This window comes from Natator depressus, chromosome 2 (assembly GCF_965152275.1).
Source record: "Natator depressus isolate rNatDep1 chromosome 2, rNatDep2.hap1, whole genome shotgun sequence".
In the NCBI taxonomy this organism is placed as follows: domain Eukaryota; kingdom Metazoa; phylum Chordata; order Testudines; family Cheloniidae; genus Natator; species Natator depressus.
In genome coordinates, this window is record NC_134235.1 from 141,135,465 (window position 1) to 141,153,230 (window position 17,766).

The following is a 17,766-nucleotide window of genomic DNA, read 5'->3' on the forward strand; positions in this document are numbered from 1 at the left end:
CTTTATATCACACTGTATTCTAAGAAAAGAACATAGCAATAATATACTCCCCTGAATTTTTTTTGTTGCAAAGGATCTTTTACATCCTGTTACTCAGCCTGGGAATCTCTTCACTTAGATAACACAAATGGCAAATAATATAGCCATCATGGAAGGTGCATAGGTCTTTGGGAGCTCTTACCCTGGAAAGCAAACTAGCCCTGAGACAAATGAGCTTCCTCTGGTTTCACAGACTATATGCAGGCTCTGTCATCACCTCAGGTTGGAGGTTGGCAGAGCATTAAGGTCTAAGAGAAAAATTTAATTTGTAACTTCACTTTAATCAAATGGAGAAGTAAGAATAGTTATTTGATCCTAGAACTGATTAAGATGACAGTTAAAAGAAAAAAATGGAATGACAGTAACAACCCTTATTTCTTCTTTCATCTAATTGGGTTCAAATTATTATGTCCAGTCAACTACAAGGTTCACAATGGTAGTGATATTATTATTACTAATGTTAATATTAATTACTATTTTTATAACACTAACAATCTGACAACTACTTTTCAGACAGGTCTGATGACAAAGTCCTGTTATACATAACAGTTTACAATCTAAATACCACAGACAATTTACAGATGGGATTGTGTATCTGGGCACTCTTTGAGACACCTTCTTGTCAACTGTCTAAATGGGCTATCTTGATTATAACTACAAAAGTTTTTTTCTCCTGCTGATAATAGCTCATCTTAATTAAGTAGCCTCTTACAGTTGGTATGGCTACTCCCACCTTTCCATGTTCTCTGTATGTATATATATATCTTCTTACTATATGTTCCATTCTATGCATCCGATGAAGTGAGCTGAAGCCCACGAAAGCTTATGCTCAAATAAATTTGTTAATCTCTAAGGTGCCACAAGTACTCCTGTTCTTTTTGCGGATACAGACTAACATGGCTGCTACTCTGAAATTTGTTCCCTTGATCATCTTTGATCATCCTCAATCAGACTTGTGATCGCCTCCCCCTATATGATTAAGGAGGGGGTAGGGCTGACCTAGGAAACCGGGGCTTAAAAGCCAGAGGCTAAGTTACCCAGGGGAACTAGAGAACAGGGGACAGCAAACTGAAGTTTGAGAGGGAGTTAGACATAATATAATCACTATGGTTAGGAAAGGCCGCATCGCCAGTGCCAATGCTGCTCCTGTCTCCTCCACCTGCACCTGTATCCAGACAGAAAATCTGACCATGGATGTCTCTACCCAGATCCTGGCCTGAATTTGCAGAGACTGCACCTGCATTTCCCTTTCATAGAAAGCCAGGCTGGGGAGATTCCAGAGTGAAAGTATCTTAGATGTCTGTATACTAATGCAAGAAATATGGGGAATAAATAGGAAGAGCTAGAAATACTAGTGAATAAACACAACTATGACATACTTGGCATCACTGACTTGGTGGGATAATACACATGACTGGAATATTGGTTCAGAAGGGTGCAGCTTGTTCAGGCAGGACAAGGGATAGGGATAGCTCAGTGGTTTGAGCATTGGCGTGCTAAACCCAGGGTTGTGAGTCCAATCCTTGAGAGGGCCATTTAGGGATCTGGGGCAAAAATTGGGGATTGGCCCTGCTTTGAGCAGAGGGTTGGACTAGATGATCTCCTGAGGTCCCTTCCAGCCCTGATATTCTATGGCACACCGGGGAAAAAAGGGAGCAGGTCTTGTCCTATATATTAAAAATGTATACACTTGGACTGAGGTTCAGATGATATAGGAGATAGACTTAATGAAAGTCTCTGGGTAAGGATAAAAGGGGTGAAAACATGGGTGATGGCATGGTAGGGGTCTGAGGAGGTGGATGAGGCTTTTTTTTAGACAACTAACAAAATCATCCAAAGCACAGGACTTGGTGGTGATGGGGGACTTCAATCATCCAGACATCTGTTGGGAAAATAACACAGCAGGGAACAGATTATCCAATGAGTTCTTGGATTGCATTGGAGACAATTTTTTATTCAGAAAGTGGAGAAAGCAACTAGAGGAGAGACTGGTCTAGATTTGATTTTGACAAATAGGGAGGAAATGGTTGAGAATTTGAAAGTGGAAGGCAGCTTGGGTGAAAGTGCTCATGAAATGAGAGAGTTCATGATTCTAAGGAATGGTAGGAGGGAAAACAGCAGAATAAAGAATGGATTTAAAGAAGGCAGACTTTACCAAACTCAGGGAGCTAGTAAGTAAAATCCCATGGGAAGCAAGTCTGAGGGGGAAACAGTTCAAAAGAGCTGGTAGTTTTTCAAAGAGACGTTATTAAGGGCACAAGAAGAAACTATCCCACTGCATAGGACAGATAGGAAGTATGGCAAGAGACCACGCTGGCTTAACCAGTAGATCTTCAATGACCTGAAACTCAAAAAAGAGTCATAAAAGAGGTGGAAACTAAGTCAAATTACAAAGGATGAATATACAAAAACCCAAGTAGGTAGGGACAAAATTAGAAAGGCCAAGACACAACATGAGATTAAACTAGCTAATGACATAAAGGGTAACAAGAAAACATTTTACAAATATATTAGAAGCAAGAGGAAGACCAAGGACAGGGTAGGCCCATTATTCAATGAGGGGGAAAGACAATAACAGAAAATGTGGAAATGGCAGAAGTGCGAAATGACTTTTTTGGTTCAGTTTTCACCAAAAGGTTGGTGGTGACTGGATGTCTAACATAGTGAATGTCAGTGAAAATGAGGTAGGAGCTGAAGCTAAAATAGGGAAAGAACAAGATAAAAATTACTTAGATATGTTAGATGTCTTCAAGTCACCAGGGCCTGATGAAATACATCCTAGAATACTCAAGGAGCTGACTGAAGAGATACCAGAGCCATTAGCAATTATCTCTGACTTGAAGATGGCAAATATAGTGCCATAAAAAGGGGAATTAGGAAAACCCAGGGAATTACAGACCAGTCAGTTTAACTTCAATACCTGGAAAGATAAAAGAACAAATAATCAAGCAATCAATTTGCAAACACCTAGAAGATAATAAGGTGATAAGTAACAGTCAACATGGATTGGCTATAACTAGGGTGGACAGTAACCAATACAAACCCCAGTTCAGCAAAGTACCTAATCTTTTGCTAAACTTTCAAGACATGAATAGTCCCATTAAACTCAACAGGTCTATTCATGTGATGAAAGTTAAGCATGTGCATGAGTGTTTGAGGGAATGGTGCCCTAGGCCCAGACCTGTGTGATATTGAGCACTTTCATGTTCCACTGAAACCAACTAGATGACCTCCTGAGGTCTCTTCCAACCCTATTCTTCTATGATTCTGCTCAGAATCATGCCCCTTTGACAAAAATACAAAGTGTGAAATCCTGAAAAATGCGAGTTTTGCCATTGACTTCAGTGAGGCCAGGATTTCACCCAAAGTTGACGACTGTTTTTTTCTACAAATTAAAGCATAGAAAGCAAACATTTGTAGAGTATTCTGATATTAGAATATTGGATGTCCCTGAAGTCTCGGAGGAGGGGGGAACTTTCTATTAGAAGTTCTTTAATGATAACTTTGATCCACTTCTTCATTTTCTGAAGAACTTTTATATCCCAGCAAAATCTTCTTTAATTGTGCTCTTCTCTAACTCACTTGTCTACAAGAACAGCTACTGTATATTCAGTGTCCTTGTGAGATAAGAATCAAATTATGACATCTCCCTTAAAAACAAAAAGAAATATGCATTTTCAAGGGAAGAGAATGTTATTTCTAGATATTAGTAAATAACTGAAGCACAGAGAGGAGTGGCTATTATTTTGTCATTATGATATCTAGTTACGAAATTTACCCCTGCATAACGTACGTTATCCTTTTTCAATTATTATTAAATTGACTATGATGATACTAATGCTTTTTTGTTAGCACAACCTGGTAAAAAAAAGCAGCTTGCCTGCTGCTGAGGAAGGGGATGATGTTTATGGAAATGTAGACCCTGATTCTACTTGTGCTTATGTAAGTGGTTAACTTTACACACTACTAATTTTGTTGACTTCAATGGCAATATTTATATGCTTAGTGTTAGGCATGTACTTAAATGTTTGCAGGATCAAGTCCTTATTGGATCCCTCTTTACTGAACAATTATATGGATATATTATTATTATATTATATGGCTATCTCCACATATATAAAATATGGAATTTTATATGGGATGATGATAATTGTTCACTTCTGAAAGTCAAACTTTATATGACATAATGAAGTAATGGATACTTGAATGTGAAATATTTCAAAATACTAAGGCTTTCTTTTATTCCTTTTTCATCCCATGGAGTGTTACTATGAACCCCCCACTCCCAATTATAGTTTCATGATTTTTTTTGGCAGATAGCAAATTCACTGAAAAATGTATTTTAGGAGGCACAGAAACAATTTGTGAATTTGCCATGAATTTGGCAAATAGTTTCAGCAGAGTTTTTTTTTTTCAGGTGTGAGGTGCCATTCACAAAACAGCCAGAGGAGGCAGTGACTCCTTTATGAGTTTTATGGTTAGGGCACTCACCCGGAATATCAGTAACTTGCATTCAGTTCTCTTTCTGCAGCGAAGAGATTTGAACTTGGGGTCTCTTATATTACACGTGAAAACCCCTAGCCACTGGGCTACAGTATAAGTAGGGGTTGGAAAGGTTGAGTTTTTATCAGTAAATGTCAATAAACATCGATTTCACCACCACCACACCCCATGCACACAAATTTATGTAAAAATATTTCCAGAGATAATAATTGAACTTTACTGACAGGCAAAGTAAGAAAAATCATAGAATCATCATAGAATCATAGGTTTCAGAGTAACAGCCGTGTTAGTCTGTATTTGCAAAAAGAAAAGGAGTACTTGTGGCACCTTAGAGACTAACCAATTTATTTGAGTATCAGCTTTCGTGAGCTACAGCTCACTTCAGGGTTGGAAAGGACCTCAGGAAGTCATCTAGTCCAACCCCCTGCTCAAAGCAGGACCGATCCCCAACTAAATCATCCCAGCCAGGGCTTTGTCAAGCCTGATCTTAAAAACTTCAAAGGAAGGAGATTCCACCACCTCCCTAGGTAACGCATTCCAGTGCTTCACCACCCTCCTAGTGAAAAAGTTTTTCCTAATATCCAACCTAAACCTCCCCCACTGCAACTTGAGACCATTACTCCTCGTTCTGTCATCTGCTAACGCTGAGGACAGTCTAGATTCATCCTCTTTGGAACCCCTTTCAGATAGTTGAAAGCAGCTATCAAATCCCCCCTCATTCTTCTCTTCCGCAGACTAAACAATCCCAGTTCCCTCAGCCTCTCCTCATAAGTCATGTGTTCCAGTCCCCCTAATCATTTTTGTTGCCCTCCGCTGGATGTTTTCCAGTTTCTTAACATCCTTCTTGCAGTGTGGGGCCCGAAACTGGACACAGTACTCCAAAACGCTGCATGAGAATTTGGGAGAGTTTGATTTAAGGGGACTTACTTTGTATATTTTGCCATGTGATGTTGACAATTTGTGTTTTAACAGTAAAAAACTCTCACTTTTTAAATCTCAGCATTTACTGTCATTAAATAGTTGTCTGACCCCCTCCCCCAGCCCATAACTTCCTGCAACTGTGCACATTTAAATAAATTAAAAATTAAAAAATGCTTAAAAATAAATATTGATATTATCCATCAAAATTATTTTAAAAAATTGAATTCTGCCAAGCCAAGGCACAGTCTACTGTGGTTTTTTCCTCAGTCTCTCCATTTGAAGCTGTGCCAGTGGGTATGAATAGTTAAAGAGTCATTGGAGCAGGGACATGAACTTGCATCACCTATGTCCCAGGTGAGTGCTCTAGCCACAGAGATATGTAGTCATTCTTATTTACACTCTTGGGCCCTCTGATTATTTATTTACACATAAAAAGTATAACTGTATCAATAGGAGAGACTGAGAATGGTCCACCCCAGACTACCCTATAACCCATGAATTACGGCACTCTCCTGACATGTGCAAGACCCACATCGCAAATCCCTGCTCCTAGTGAGTAGTTCACCCAGTTCCATTCACAAGGGTGACCAGTTTACCTACATGAGTGCTTCCAATGAAGTCAAGAGGACTGGTCACATGAGCAACTGCTCATCAGTGTGAGTTAGAGGTTCCCAATATTGGCTATGACTGCTAGTGAACTTAGCTATGACTGGTTTCAGAGTGGTAGCCATGTTAGTCTGTATCTGCAAAAAAAAAAAAAGAGGAGTACTTGTGGCACCTTAGAGACTAACAAATGTATTTGGGCATAAGCTTTCGTGGGCTAAAACACACTTCATCGGATGCATGCGTGAAAAATACAGTAGGAAGATATATATGTACACAGAGAACATGAAAAAATGGGTGTTGCCATACCAACTGCAATGAGACCAATCAATTAAGGTGGGCTATAATCAGCAGGGGAAAAAAAAACCTTTTGTAGTGGTAATCAGGATGGCCCATTTCAAACAGTTGACAAGAATGTGTGAGTAACAGTAGGGGGAAATAGCATGGGGAAATAGTTTTTACTTTGTGTAATGACCCATCCACTCCCAGCCTTTTTCAAGCCTAATTTAATGGTGTCCAGTTTGCAAATTAATTTCAATTATGCAGTTTCTTGTTGGAGTCTGTTTTTGAAGTTTTTTTATTGGAGAATTGCGACTTTTAGGTCTGAAATTGAGTGACAAGGGATGTTGAAGTGTTTTCCAACTGGTTTTTGAATGTTATAATTCTTGATGTCTGATTTGTGTCTATTTATTTTTTTGCATAGAGAATGTCCGGTTTGGCCAATGTACATGGCAGAGGGGCATTGCTGGCACATGATGGCATATATCACATTGGTAGATGTGCAGGTGAACCAGCCTCTTACGGTGTAGCTGATGTGATTATGTCCTATGATGGTGTCCCTTGAATAGATATGTGGACAGAGTTTGCAACGGGCTTTGTTGCAAGGATAGGTTCCTGGGTTAGTGTTTTTGTTGTGTGTTGTGTGGTTGCTGGTGAGAATTTGCTTCAGGTTGGGGGGCTGTCTGTAAGTGAGGACTGGCCTGTCTCCCAAGATCTGTGACAGTGACTAGATCTGATTTTTCCTGGTGTAGGGAGAAATTATTCTGATAGAAAGAAATTACAAGATTAGTATAATTTCTATCTGATCAAAATTTTCAGTTTTGTCATTTTAATTAAATGATAAAAAAGATTGAAAATGTAGTTACACAAGCTAAAGCCTCAAACCTACAAAGATTTGTGCACATACTTAATTGTGTGTATTGTGTGTGAGCAATTGAATTCAGTGGGAGTATACACAATATGTAAAGGTAAACATTTGTGTAACTGTTCGCAGGTTTGGGACCTAAATTAGTAGCCATCAAATCTTAGTTTTCAGAGTATAAATTATCACATGTGGGGATGAGGATTGAATTTTTAAAGTCTCCCATATATATATATGACATTTTCATCTTCTATATAGGAAGAAGTATTGGTTAGTGGTAGACTAGATGGAACCAATCATTTGAGAAGTAGAGAAACTCCCTGGTTTTTTTAGAGTAAGTAATATTGGCTTGAGTTATATAAAGACACCTCATATAGCTTAGAGATCCCCCAACACAAGATAAAATGATTTCATTTAAGGCTTGTTACCACTAGCATAAAATTAAAGTAGCTTTGGAAATAGTTTAACTAAACAGTCAGATGTGCTTTGCAGCAGATAGAGTAATGGGCTAAGGTAAGATCCTATCCCATGATTCCTGACACTTCCTATACTGAGCTGCACTGCACTATGAGATCATTCAGATAAACACAGATGCATTTGGTTGTCTGTTTAAAACTTTAAACACAAACACCTGCACTTATTTGAATGATTGCCTATTCATATAACTGCAGGTGCATGTCAGCAATTATCCAGAAGTATTCATATTCAAGTATACAGAAGTGAAATCATTCAAGTGCATGCACCTGGGGGATATGCATCTTTAGAGGAGTACATATTCAGATGTATTAACTTGTACACCGTACTATTTATTTGATTAGACAGAAATTGAATTTTCTCAGATAAAGCACAGAGGTGTTGTTCTGTTTCTGAAGTATAATTGTACAGTTTTTTCTCACTTATGTAAATCCCTGAACTGTGTTTGGCAGAGTTTGCCAGAATTTCATGCTCACTGTACTTCTCAAGAACCATACAGTGTGCAAATCACTGAATTCTGATTGAAAGAAGCCTATTATTATTCAGATACAAGGATTTACATAATGGCTGTATGCTTATTTTTCTTCCCTGAAGGTTCTGAAATGCATGATATCATAAGGTTCCATCTTGTCAACCCTCCTGTTCAGTGTAAACATCATATGGTCACTAGTGGAGAGAGTGTGAAATGCTGTGGACTGCAGTATTCCCAACATTCAGATGAGACTCATATTTAATTTTTTTGTCAAATCTGGATGCTACATTCTAAATCTGTCAGCTCTGCTGATACTTCAGGTGTCAGCTGTGACATGCAGAACCTTTTCCATCTATGTCTGGCCAGAGAATATGGTTCTGTGCAACAACTAGCAATTTAAAATTTCTGAATCTCCTAGTCTGTAATAGCTTCATTTTGGGGATAAAATGTAAATTATTTCACTTTTACCTTTCCCCCTCTTTCCCCATTAGTAGCCCTTACAGAAATTTGAGAGTATATAATAAAATCCTGGGATTGTCACCTGCCTATGTAAACAACAAGGAGTCTAGTGGCACCTTAAAGACTAACATAAGACTTGAGCATAAGCTTTCGTGGGTAAAAAACCCCACTTCTTCAGATGCATGTGTCACTTCTTCACTACCTATATGTCACTATGTGTCAGTATGAAGTGATGGAAACAACTAAAAGCATGATCAAGATCTCTTTTTTTCAGAATAGCACCTGGTTCAGTCATCACTGGGATTCACAGTCTGTTGCCATCCAGTTTTTAATTTCTCAGCCACTTGTACTTTACAGATTACAACTGTGCAGTGTGCTGCTACAGTAAGGCATACCATGCCAAGAGTCCTAGACCACTGTGGTTGAGATCAATCAACCAGTGATCACCCTTACTTTTCAGCTAATTTGTTATATGAGGGAGACTGCACAGACGGTGGATTACTTGGCCCAACTGCCACACACATGTGACAGCATGGGCGTTCAGCTACTAGTGAGAAAACAATTAATGGAGGCTGCTAGGAGATCAGCACTTTCTGATCACTGTTTGAGGTATCTTAGCCAATTTTTTTATGTACCCATTTTTGAAATTTGTAGACAATATTTCCGAAATACAAAGTTATCAATTATTATTTATATTACAATGACACCTGGAGGTCCCAGCCAAGGTTATAGGCCCAATGTGTTAGGTGCTATACAAATGCATAGTAAAAGATCATTCCTGTCCCAATGAGTTTTCATTCTCACTAGACAAGACAGGTAAAGATTGGGAGGGAAAATACAGAGACTGGTGAAGTGACTTTTTCAGATCCAGAAAGTCTATGGTGGAGTACCCAGGAATACAACGCAGTTTTCTTGACTCCCAGATGAGAGCCCAAAACAAAACAAGCATAAGTAGTACTTTTTGTTATTTTGTAAAGAAAGGCATTCTGATTTTTTTCTTGCAAGTTCATAATTTTGTATATTAATATATATATTTTGTGACAATATGGTTTGTATACTTTGTGTAATTCTGTACAAGGCAGTGTGTATATATATACCACGGGCGGGTAAACATTGTGGCCTGAGGGCCACATCGGGTTTCTGAAACTGTATGGAGGGCCAGTTAGGGGAGTCTGTGCCTCCCCAAACAGCTAGGCGTGGCCCGGCCCCTCCCCCTATCTGACCCCCCCCTGCTTCTTGCCCCCTGACAGCCCCCCCCAAGACCCCTGCCCCATCCACCCCTCCCTGTCCCCTGACTACCCCTGGACCCCCCACCCCTGACTGCCCTCCACCCCCCATCCAACCCCTCTTCTCATTCCTGACTGCCCCCCCGGGACTCCTGCCCCATCCAACCACACCTTCTCCCTGCCCCCTGCCCCCTTATTGCGCTGCCTGGAGCACCGGTGGCTGGCAGCGCTACAGCTGCGCCGCCCAGAGCACCAGGACAGGCAGCCGCGCCGCCCGGCTGGAGCCAGCCACTGCACAGCACAGAGCACTGGGTCAGGACTCGGCTCTGCAGCTGCACTGTCCGGCAAGAGCTCACAGCCCCGCCATCCAGAGCATTGTGCCGGTGGCACAGTGAGCTGAGGCTGCGGGGAACAGCGGGGAAGGGGCCAGGGGCAAGTCTCCTGGGCCAGGAGCTCAGGGGCCGAGCAGGCGGGGCCCGCGGGCCGTAGTTTGCCCACCTCTGATATATACAAATTTCAGCTACATTGTGATAATATAACTGTTCAGTTTTGTAGAGTTCCTTGAAAATGTAACTGTAAACAGGAAATACTCATTAATTGGATGTGTTTCTAGTGGGGTCTCTCAAAAATCAATTCTTGGCTCTATGCTATTTAATATTTTTATCAGTGACCTTGGAGAAAACATAAAAACTTCACTGATAAAGTTTGCTGATGACACAAAAATTGGAGGAGTGGTAAATAATGAAGAGGACAGGTCACTGATACAGAGCAATCTGGATCTCTTGGTAAACTGGGAGCAAGCAAACTGTGTGCATTTTAGTGCAGCTATATGTAAATATATGTAACAGTTCAGGGCAATTGCAATTATATTTCCCCTTAGTGATTCAGCAAGGGCACCCACTCTCTGGCTTCTGGCTCCTTATCTATTGCCTTTTTGGGTGGAGACCTTCAGACAGCTGTAGCGGCACAGGAGGCAGCAAACTGAGCTGTAAACAGGGGAGTTTCAGTGGGAGTTTGAAAGGGGAGTTTGTCTTGTGGTGCTTGTTTGGGGTTTGTTTTTGCTGTGGGTGGTGGTGTTTTGGTGTGGTTTGTGTTTCCCAGATTAACAGGATTTAGGTGGGAAGGCTATTACAGAGGCAGCAGTGGGAGTGACCCATGTAGCGGAAGACACAATGAAGATGACTGGATGTGGAAGCTGCGGTATGTACATGATCCTGGAGGGGGTACCTGGTAAGAGTTCTGTCTGCATGAAATGCCGTCTGATAGAGCTGATGGAGGAAAAGATCCGAGGTTTGGAAATGCAGGTGGAAAGTCTGGTTGAGTTTAGAAAGGGGTTCAAGCAGATTATGGAGCAAAGACATGAGTATCTGAAGGGAAAAGCTCAGACTTGCAGATGGAAGAAGGATTGAGGAATTCTGAGGGGAGACTGCTGGGTGAGGAAAGTTGTCAGTGGAAGCATGTGACTAAAAGAACCAGACAGAGGAAAAGATGGGCTAGTGAAGGAGAAATAGATCTCAAGAACAGGTTTGCAGAGTTGGAAAATGAAGAAGGGGCAGAGCAGGTGGTCACTGAAGGTGGAAGGGCAAGGAAGAAGAGAAGAGTGGCTACTCCTACAGGAAAAGGGGAAGAGTCAATGGAGACTACACCAAATGTGAGCCCCAGGAGGATACAGGAGTGGTTGAAGAGGATTTCAAGGGAGAATAGGAATGGAAAGAACTTGCAGCCAGAGGGAACAGGGGATAGACTGGAGAATAGCACTGTCACCAGGAAAAGGCAGGTCTATGTGATCGGGGACTCTTTACTGAGAAGAATAGACAGGCCTGTAACCAGAGCTGATCCAGAGAATAGAAGGGTGTGCTGTCTTCCAGGTGCTAAGATACGGGATGTAGACCTGAGGTTGAAAACGATCCCAAAGGGAGCGGGAAAGAATCCCCTAATTATCCTTCATGTGGGAACAAATGATACGGCTAGATTCTTGCTGGAAAGTATTAAGGAAGACTATGCTAGGCTAGGGAAGACGCTTAAGGAAATCGAGGCTCAGGTGATCTTTAGTGGGATTCTGCCTGTTCCTAGAGTAGGGCAACAAAGGTGTGACAAGATTATGACCATCAACAGATGGCTTAGGCAGTGGTGCTATAAGGAGGGCTTTGGGATGTATGGCCACTGGGAGGCATTCATGGACAGAGGACAGTTCTCTCGGGATGGATTTCATCTGAGTAGGGAAGGAAATAGACTTCTAGGATGGAGGCTGGCACAACTGATTAAGACAGCTTTAAACTAGGAATTTGGGGGAGATGGTTGGGAGATGTGCAGGTAATCTGCATGCCGGATTTTAGCATTGAGAGGGAAGAAAACGAAGTAAGAAAGGATACAGCCATGGGTAGGAGAATGTATATAAGGAGGAAAGGCAGTGTAGATACCAGACTAACAGATTATACTGGCTGTAGAATGACCATGCCTAATAGGGTACAGAATGTCAGCGAGGCCAAACAGCAAAAATTAAGATGTTTGTACCCCAATGTGAGGAGCCTAGGTAACAAAATGGAGGAACTAGAGCTACTGGTGCAGGAAGTAAACCAGATATTATAGGGATAACAGAAACATGGTGGAATAGTAGTCATGACTGGACTACAGGTATTGAAGGGTATGTGCTGTTTAGGAAAGACAGAAATAAAGGTAAAGGTGGTGGAGTAGCATTGTATATCAATGATGAGGTAGACTGTAAAGAAATAAGAAGCGATGGAATGGATAAGACAGAGTCTGTCTGGGCAAAAATTACATTGAGGAAGAAAACTACTGGAGCCTCCCCTGGGATAGTGCTTGGGGTGTGCTATAGACCGCCGGGATCTAATTTAGATATGAATAGAGCCCTCTTTATTGTTTTTAATGAAGTAAATACTAATGGAAACTGTGTGATCATGGGAGACTTTAACTTCCCAGATATAGACTGGAGGACGAGTGCTAGTAATAATAATAGGGCTCAGATTTTCCTAGATGCGATAGCTGATGGATTCCTTCATCAAGTAGTTGCTGAACCCACTAGAGGGGATGCCATTTTAGATTTGGTTTTGGTGAGTAATGAGGACCTCATAGAAGAAATGGTTGTAGGAGATAATCTTGGTTCAAGTGATCGTGAGCTAATTCAGTTCAAACTGAACTGAAGGATAAACAAAAATAAATCTGCGGCTAGGGTTTTTGATTTCAAAAGGGCTGACTTTCAAAAATTAAGGAAATTAGTTAGGGAAGTGGATTGGACTGAAGAATTTATGGATCTTCAGGCAGAGAAGGCCTGAGATTACTTCAAGTCAAAGCTGCAGAAGCTATCGGACGCCTGCATCCCAAGGAAGGGGGAAAAATTTATAGGCAGGAGTTGTAGACCAAACTGGATGAGCAAGCATCTCAGAGAGGTGATTAAGAAAAAGCAGAAAGCATACAAGGAGAGGAAGATGGGAGGGATCAGCAAGGAAAGCTACCTTACTGAGGTCAGAACATGTAGGGATAAAGTGAGAAAGGCTAAAAGTCAAGTAGAGTTGGACCTCGCAAAGGGAATTAGAACCAATAGTAAAAGGTTCTATAGCCACATAAATAAGAAGAAAACAAAGAAAGAAGAAGTGGGATCGCTAAACACTGAGGATGGAGTGGAGGTTAAGGATAATCTAGGCATGGCCCAATATCTAAACAAATACTTTGCCTCAGTCTTTAATAAGGCTAATTTTAGGAGCTTAGGGATAATGGTAGCATGACAAATTGGAATGAGGATATGGAGGTAGATATTACCATATCTGAGGTAGAAGCAAAACTCGAACAGTTTAATGGGACTAAATCGGGGGGCCCAGATAATCTTCATCCAAGAATACTAAAGGAATTGGCACATGAAATTGCAAGCCCATCAGCAAGAATTTTTAATGAATCAGTGAACTCAGGGGTTGTACCGTATGACTGGAGAATTGCTAACATAGTTCCTATTTTTAAGAAATGGAAAAAAAGTGATCCGGGTAACTACAGGCCTGTTAGTTTGACATCTGTAGTATGCAAGGTCTTGGAAAAAATTTTGAAGGAGAAAGTAGTGAAGGACACTGAGGTCAATGGTAAATGTGACAAAATACAACATGGTTTTACAAAAGGTAGATCATGCCAAACCAACCTGATCTCCTTCTTTGAGAAAGTAACAGATTTTTTAGACAAAGGAAACGCAGTGGATCTAATTTACCTAGATTTCAATAAGGTGTTTGATACTGTGCCACACGGGGAATTATTAGTTAAATTGGAAAAGATGGGGATCAATATGAAAATTGAAAGGTGGATAAGGAACTGGTTAAAGGAGAGACTACAGCAGGTCATACTGAAAGGTGAACTGTCAGGCTGGAGGGAGGTTACCAGTGGAGTTCCTCAGGGATTGGCTTGGGGACCAATCTTATTTATTCTTTTTATTACTGACCTCGGCACAAAAAGTGGGAATGTGCTAATAAAGTTTGCGGATGATTCAAAGCTGGGAGGTATTGCCAATTTAGAGAAGGACTGGGATATCATACAGGAGGATCTGGATGACCTTGTAAACTGGAGTAATAGTAATAGGATGAAATTTAATAGTGAGAAGTGTAAGGTTATGCATTTAGGGATTAATAACAAGAATTTTAGTTATAAGCTGGGGATTTATCAATTAGAAGTAACAGAGGAGGAGAAGGATCTTGGAGTATTGGTTGACCACAGGATGACTATGAGCCGCCAATGTGATATGGCCGTGAAAAAAGCTAATGCGGCCTTGGGATGCATCAGGTGGGGTATTTCCAGTCGAGATAAGGAGGTGTTAGTACCGTTATACAAGGCACTGCTGAGACCTCACCTGGAATACTGTGTGCAGTTCTGGTCTCCCATGTTTAAGAAGGATGAATTCAAACGGCAACAGGTACAGAGAAGGGCTACTAGGATGATCCGAGGAATGGAAAACCTGTCTTATGAAAGGAGACTCAAGGAGCTTGGCTTGTTTAGCCTAACCAAAGGAAGGCTGAGGGGAGATAGGATTGCTCTCTATAAATATATCAAAAGGATAAATACCAGAGAGGGGGAGGAATTATTTAAGCTCAGTACCAATGTGGACTCAAGAACAAATGGATATAAACTAGCCATCAGGAAGTTTAGACTTGAAATTAGATGAAGGTTTCTAACCATCAGAGGAGTGAAGTTCTGGAACAGCCTTCCAAGGGAAGCAGTAGGGGAAAAAGACCTATGTGGCTTCAAGATTAAACTCGATAAGTTTATGGAGGAGATGGTATGATGGGATAACATGATTTTGGCAATTAACTGATGTTTAACTTTTCAAGGTAAATGGGCCCAATGGCCTGTGATGGAATGTTAGATGGGGCGGGATCTGAGTTACTACAGAGAATTCTTTCCTGGGTATCTGGCTTGTGAATCTTGCCCATATGCTCAGGTTTTAGCTGATCGCCATATTTGGGGTCGGGAAGGAATTTTCCTCCAGGGCAGATTGGAAGAGGCCCTAGGGGTTTTTTGCCTTCTTCTGCAGCATGGGGCATGGGTCACTTGCTGGAGGATTCTCTGCTCCTTCAAATCTTTAAACCATGATTTGAGGACTTCAATAGCTCAGACATAGGTGAGAGGTTTTTCACAGGAGTGGGTGGTTGAGATTCTGTGGCCTGTGTTGTGCAGGAGGTCGGACTAGATGATCATAATGGTCCCTTCTGACCTTAGTATCTATGAATCTATGAATCTCACTCCCTTCTGACCAGAGTATATTCAGCCTGAACAGTTCCCTGCCTTTACTGTATTATTCCCAGTGTGTTGCCAAGTCTGAAAAGAAAACAAAGCTGCACTACCTTTCACAGCAAGCCCAGAACAAACCAAACCATTTCAGAGGCACCGTCCCCTACCAACAACCCTCCCCCCCCACAGCCCAAACATCATAGGCATAGTTTTTGACTTCTATATTTGGGAGGGGTGGCTGTAGTCAAACCAATGGGGCTGTGTGGGGTTGGGGGGGTGCAAATTCTGTGCTGGTTAAAAGGGGCACCATATCAGATTTCTGGGGGGGGGAGGGGTCAACTTTAACCGTGATTCCAAGGGCTACTTAGGAAACTGAAAACTCTAAAAAAAATTTGCAGATAATGTAGAAATGATCTCACAGGAGCACTGTATCTAATTCCTACATCAAGAAAGAAAATTAAATAAATATTTGATTCACTCAGCTGTAATATAACATGTTCTGACATCTCGTGGCAAGGCACTTAAGGGACTCTGGTTAGGTTTAAAATTGTAATATATATTCTTACTCAGATGCTCTTACTAAAGTCAGAATACGTAGGCACTGACTTTTGTTTTTGCCAGTGGATGCTTCTGAAGAGGTGTGTGTGTTTGAGGGGGCACTCTGCCAGTTTTCGGGGGACACTATTTTCAGCATATTTATACACTTCTTTCATATTCTAGTTATTGAATGTGACTATCATTGGTATCTTTACTATTTTAATAATGATTAAATTGTTATGAACTGCATAATTCATTATCATGAATTACAGTATATTAAAATCATTGCAATCACAAGCAGTCTTCACTAATATCCCAGTTTAAAGACATTATGTCTCACTGTAGCTTTCTGGATGAAATCGTCAGCAATCTTGTTTACCTCTAGGTTCCCTGGTATTGTTTTGATGCACGTTAAGGACAGTTACGTTATTCAATTGCGTCTGTCCCATTGATGATGGGAGATAATTTTTAGTCTTCAGAAGCTAGAGAATGAGTTCAGGATGATACCGGCTCATTGAGAAGGATTCTTATGAATTTTCAGAGTACTGCAGATTACTCCAATATCTCTTTTTTGATGGGTAACATTGAATTTCATCTGCCATTTTGTTGCCAAGTCATCCTGTTTTGTGAGATCCCTTTGTAACACTTTGCAGTCTGTTTTGGACTTAACTATCTTGAGTAATTTTGTATCATCTGCAAACTTTGCCACCTCACTGTTTACCCATTTTTGCAGATCATTTATCAATATGTTGAACAGCACTGGTTCCAGTGCAAGCCCCTCAGGGGACACCACAATTTACTTCCTTCCATTCTGAAAACGGACCATTTATTCCTACCCTTTGTTTCCTATCTTTTAACTGACGTGCCTGGCAATGCTTTCAAGATCATCTAAAGATTCTTCATTTAATTTAATGACACACATTTTGTTATATGAATCACCCTGCCTCTGTTTATAAACAAACTCCCTGCCCCAAGGACAGAAGTTGTTAGCAGCACAGAACTCATCACATTCCACAGTCAAGCTCTGGCTCCTGGGTGTTGAGCACCCACTATTTTTTTTCCATGGGTGCTTGAGCCCTGGAGCACCCACACATGTAGTCGGTGCCTATGAATGGGAGACCAGAATTGCACACAGTACTCTAGGTGAGGTCTCATCAGTGCCTTGTATAATGGAACTAACACTCCCTGTCTCTACTGGAAATACCTTGCCTGATTCAACTGAGGACCATGTTAGCCTTTTTCATGGCCGCATCACATTGACAGCTCATAGTCAGCCTCCTGAGATCAACCAATGCACCCAGGTCTTTCTCTTCCTCTGTCACTTCCAACTGATAAGTCCCCTGGTTATAGCAAAAATTCTTGTTATTAGTCCCTAAATGCATTACCTTGCACTTTGCATATTAAATATCATCCCATTTCTATTACTCCAGTTTACGAGGTCATCCAGATTTTCTTGTATGATATTCTGGTCCTCCTCCGTATTGGTCAACTTTGTGTCATCTGCAAATTTTATTAGGATTCCCACTTTTTGTGCCAAGGTCAGTAATAAAAATGTTAAATAATATTGGTCCCAAGACTGATCCCTGAGGAACTCCACTAGTAACCTCCTTCTAGCCTGACAGTTCACCTTTCAGTATGACCCATTGTAGTCTCCCCTTCAACTAGTTCCT